At 61.5% G+C, this 5,000-nt stretch overlaps 1 pseudogene; it reads left to right on the top strand.

Moving 5' to 3' along the window:
• Positions 1-5,000, top strand: part of LOC140474359 (uncharacterized) — a 15,932-nt pseudogene that overhangs the window by 4,612 nt on the left and 6,320 nt on the right.

Consider the following 5,000-nt stretch of genomic DNA (forward strand, 5'->3'; position numbering starts at 1 on the left):
GGGGCGAGGGGGAGGGGGCGAGAGTGCGAGAGGGAGGGGGCGAGAGAGCGAGAGGGAGGGGGCGAGAAAGCGAGAGGGAGGGGGTGAGAGAGAGAGAGAGGGGGGGTGAGAGAGAGAAAGAGAGGGGGCGAGAGAGAGAGAGGGAGGGGGCGAAAGAGAGACAGAGATGGAGGAGGCTAGAGAGAGAGAGAGATGGAGGGGGCGAGCGAGAGAGAGAGTGGGAGGGTGTGAGAAAGAGAGAGGGAGGGGGAGAGAGAGAGAGAGGGAGAGAGGGGGTCAGAGAGAGAGAGAGAGGGAGGTGGCGAGGGAGAGGGAAGGTGGCAAGAGAGAGAGGGGGCACAGGCGAGGGAGAGGGGGAGGTCGGCTAGAGAGGGGGGGCTAGAGAGAGAGAGAGACGGAGGGGACAAGATAGAGGGAGGGGCGAGAGGGAGCGGAGGGAGCGAGAGCGAGAGAGGGAGGGGGCGAGAGCGAGGTCGGGAGGGGGTCAGAGATGGGGGAGAGGAGAGAAGGGAGAAGGGGCAGGTGGGGGGCAAGAGGGAGAGACACGGCCCGAGGCCCGAAAGAGAGCAGGAGGGGGGCGAGATGGGCAGAGTCGGGGCGAGAGACAGAGAAGGGAGGGATTGAGAGTGAGAGAGAGTGGGTGAGAGAGAGAGAGTGTGAGGGGGTGTGGGGGCTAGAGAGTGGGTGAGGGGGCTGGAGAGAGAGGGAGGTGGCAAGAGAGGGGGCAGGGGGGCGAGAGAGAGAGAGGAGGGACGAGAGACCGGGCAGGAGGGGGCGAGAGAGAGAGAGAGATGGAGGGGGCGAGAGAGAGAGAGAGATGGAGGGGGCGAGCGAGAGAGAGACATGGAGGGGGCGAGAGAGAGAGAGAGAGATGGAGGGGGGAGAGAGAGAGAGGGAGGGGGCGAGAGAGAGAGAGAGGGAGAGAGAGATGGAGGGGGCGAGAGAGAGAGAGAGATGGAGAGGGCGAGAGAGAGAGAGAGAGATGGAGGGTGCGAGAGAGAGAGAGAGAGAGATGGAGGGCGAGAGAGAGAAACAGTGAGGCAAGAGAGAGAGGGATGAGGTGAGAAAAAAAGAGTGAGGGGCAAGAGAGGGAGGGAGGGGGACAGAAAGATGAAGGGGCGAGGGGGAGGGGGCGAGAGTGCGAGAGGGAGGGGGGGAGAGAGCGAGAGGGAGGGGGCGAGAAAGCGAGAGGGAGGGGGTGAGAGAGAGAGAGGGGGGGTGAGAGAGAGAAAGAGAGGGGGCGAGAGAGAGAGAGGGAGGGGGCGAAAGAGAGACAGAGATGGAGGAGGCTAGAGAGAGAGAGAGATGGAGGGGGCGAGCGAGAGAGAGACATGGAGGGGGCGAGAGAGAGAGAGAGAGATGGAGGGGGGAGAGAGAGAGAGAGATGGAGGGGCGAGAAAGAGAGAGAGATGGAGGGGCGAGAGAGAGAGAGAGATGGAGGGGGCGAGAGAGAGAGATGGAGGGGGCGAGAGAGAGAGAGAGATGGAGGCGGCGAGAGAGAGAGAGAGATGGAGGGTGCAAGAGAGAGAGAGAGAGATGGAGGGTGCGAGAGAGAGAAAGAGAGATGGAGGGGGCGAGAGAGAGAGAGAGAGATGGAGGGGGCGAGAGAGAGAGAGGGAGGGGGCGAGAGAGAGAGAGAGAGGGAGAGAGAGATGGAGGGGGCGAGAGAGAGAGGGAGAGATGGAGAGGGTGAGAGAGAGAGAGAGATGAAGGGTGCGAGAGAGAGAGAGAGCTGGAGGGGTCGATAGAGAGAGAGATGGAGGGGGCGAGAGAGAGAGAGAGGGAGGGGGCGAGAGAGAGAGAGAGAGAGAGATGGAGGGGGTGAGAGAGAGAGAGAAATGGAGGGGGCGAGAGAGAGGGAAGTGGGCGAGAGAGGGGGGATGGTGGGGGCAAGAATGAGGGACGGTACGAGAGAGAGAGGGAGTGAGGCGAGAGAGAGGGAGGGTGTGTGAGAAGAGAGAGAGAGAGGGAGGGTGCGAGAGAGGGAGGGTGCGAGAAAGAGAGAGAGAGAGACAGAGAGAGAGAGAGACAGAGAGAGAGACAGACAGAGAGAGAGAGAGATAGACAGAGACAGACAGAAACAGACAGAGACAGACAGAGACAGACAGAGAGAGAGAGAGATGGAGCGTGCGAGAGAGAGAGAGAGACAGAGAGACAGAGAGAGAGAGAGACAGTGACAGGCAGACAGAGACTGACAGAGACAGAGAGAGAGAGAGAGAGAGAGAGAGAGAGACAGAGTGAGACAGACAGAGAGAGAGAGAGACAGAGAGAGAGAGACAGAGAGAGAGAGAGAGGTGTTGAGAGAAAGAGAAAGGGGCCGAGAGAGAGTGAGCGGGGGACGAGAGAGAGATGAGGGGAGGAGGGGCGAGAGAGAGATAGAGAGAGAGGGGCAAAAGAGAGAGGGAGGGGGCGAGAGCGCGAGGGATGAGGCGAGAGAAAGAGGAAGGCGGTGAGAGAAAGAGGGAGGGAGCAAGAGAGAAGGGAAGGGGAGAGAGAGAGTGAGGGGTGAGAGAGAGGGAGGGGTGAGAGAGAGTGAGGGGTGAGAGAGAGGGAGGGGGCGAGGGAGAGTGGGAGGGGGTGCGAGAGAGGGAGGGGGCGATACAGGGTGCGGGAGGGGGCGAGAGAGAGAGTGAGGAGGCGAGAGAGGGGGAATGGAGGGGGCAAGAGAGAGAGGGACGGTGCGAGAGAGAGAGAGAGAGAGAGGGAGGACGCAAGAGAGAGAGAGAGAGAGAGAGAGGGAGGGTGTGAGAGCGAGAGAGCCAGAGAGCCAGAGAGCCAGAGAGCGAGAGAGCGAGAGAGCCAGAGAGCCAGAGAGCGAGGGAGCGAGAGAGCCAGAGAGCCAGAGAGCCAGAGACCCAGAGAGCGAGGGAGCGAGAGAGCGAGAGAGCCAGAAAGCCAGAGAGCCAGAGAGCGAGAGAGCCAGAGAGCCAGAGAGCGAGGGAGCGAGAGAGCCAGAGAGCCAGAGAGCGAGGGAGCGAGAGAGCCAGAGAGCCAGAGAGCCAGAGAGCCAGAGAGCCAGAGAGCCAGAGAGCGAGAGAGCGAGAGAGCCAGAGAGCCAGAGAGCGAGGGAGCCAGAGAGCCAGAGAGCCAGAGACCCAGAGAGCGTGGGAGCGAGAGAGCCAGAGAGCCAGAGAGCGAGAGAGCCAGAGAGCCAGAGAGCCAGAGAGCCAGAGAGCGAGAGAGCCAGAGAGCCAGAGAGCCAGAGAGCCAGAGAGCCAGAGAGCGAGAGAGCCAGAGAGCCAGAGAGCGAGGGAGCGAGAGAGCCAGAGAGCCAGAGAGCCAGAGACCCAGAGAGCGTGGGAGCGAGAGAGCCAGAGAGCCAGAGAGCCAGAGAGCGAGAGAGCCAGAGAGCCAGAGAGCCAGAGAGCGAGGGAGCGAGAGAGCCAGAGAGCCAGAGAGCCAGAGACCCAGAGAGCGAGGGAGCGAGAGAGCCAGAGAGCCAGAGAGCCAGAGAGCCAGAGAGCGAGAGAGCGAGAGAGCCAGAGAGCCAGAGAGCGAGGGAGTGAGAGAGCCAGAGAGCCAGAGAGCCAGAGACCCAGAGAGCGAGGGAACCAGAGAGGGAGACAGAGACAGACAGAAAGAGAGACAGAGAGAGAGAGAGAGAGAGGTGTTGAGAGAAAGAGAAAGGGGGCGAGAGAGAGTGAGTGGGGGACGAGAGAGAGATGAGGGGAAGAGGGACGAGAGAGAGATAGAGAGAGATGGGCGAAAGACAGAGGGAGGGGACGAGAGAGCGAGGGATGAGGCGAGAGAAAGAGGGAGGCGGTGAGAGAAAGAGGGAGGGAGCAAGAGAGAGAGGGAAGGGGAGAGAGAGAGTGAGGGGTGAGAGAGAGGGAGGGGTGACGGAGAGAGGGAGGGAGCGAGGGAGAGACGGAGGGGGCGAGAGAGCCAGAGGAAGCGGGTGAGAGAGAGAGGGAGGGTGAGAGAGTGAGAGAGAGAGGGTGCGAGAGAGAGAGGCAGGGGGCGAGAGAGAGAGAGAGAGGGAGGGGATGAGAGAGAGGGAGGGGATGAGAGAAAGAGAAAGGGGGCGAGAGAGAGGGAGAGGGGCGAGAGAGAGAGAAGGGAGGGGTTGAGAGAGAGAGGGTGAGTGGGTGAGAGACAGAGGGGGAGGGGTGAGAAGAGGGAGGGGGCGAGTGAGCGAGAGGGAGGGGGCGAGAGAGAGAGAAAGAGAGGGGGCGAGAGAGAGAGAGAGAGAGACAGAGAGAGGGGGGAGGGGTGAGAGAGAATGGTGGGGGTGAGGGAGAGAGAGTGGGGGTGAGAATGACAGATAGGGTAAGAGAGAGAGGGAGGGTGCGAAAGAGGGAGAGTGAGGGGAAGAGAGAGGGAGGGAGGGGGCGAGAGAAGGGAAGTGGGCGAGAGAGGTGGGATGGTGGGGGCAAGAGAGAGGGATGGTGCGAGAGAGAGAGGGAGTGAGGTGAGAGAGAGAGGGAGGGTGTGTGGGAGAGAGGGAGGGTGCGAGAGAGAGCGAGAGAGGGAGGGGCGAGTGAGAGAGGGAGGGGTGAGAGAGAGAGGGGGAGGTTGCGAGAGAGAGAGAGGGAGGGTGCGAGAGAGACAGGGGGAGGGTGAGAGAGAGAGAGGGAGTGAGGCCAGAGAGAGAGTGATGAGGCGAGAGAAAGAGGGAGGGGGCAAGAGAGCGAGAGAAAGGGAGCGAGAGAGCGAGAGGAAGGGGGTGAGAGAGCGAGAGGGAGGGGGCGAGAGAGAGAGAGGGAGGGAGGGGGCGATAGAGAAAGGGAGGGGGCGAGAGAGAGAGAGATGGAGGGGGCGAGAGAGAGGGAAGTGGGCGAGAGAGGGGGATGGTGGGGCAAGAGAGAGGGACGGTGTGAGAGAGAGAGGGAGTGAGGCGAGAGAGAGAGGGAGGGTGTGTGAGAGAGAGAGAGATAGAGAGGGCGGGTGCGAGAGAGGGAGTGTGCGAGAGAGGGAGGGTGCGAGAAAGAGAGAGAGAGAGAGACAGAGAGAGAGAGAGACAGAGAGAGAAAGACAGACAGAGACAGACAGAAACAAAC

This window comes from Chiloscyllium punctatum, unplaced genomic scaffold, assembly GCF_047496795.1.
Source record: "Chiloscyllium punctatum isolate Juve2018m unplaced genomic scaffold, sChiPun1.3 scaffold_958, whole genome shotgun sequence".
Classification (NCBI taxonomy): domain Eukaryota; kingdom Metazoa; phylum Chordata; class Chondrichthyes; order Orectolobiformes; family Hemiscylliidae; genus Chiloscyllium; species Chiloscyllium punctatum.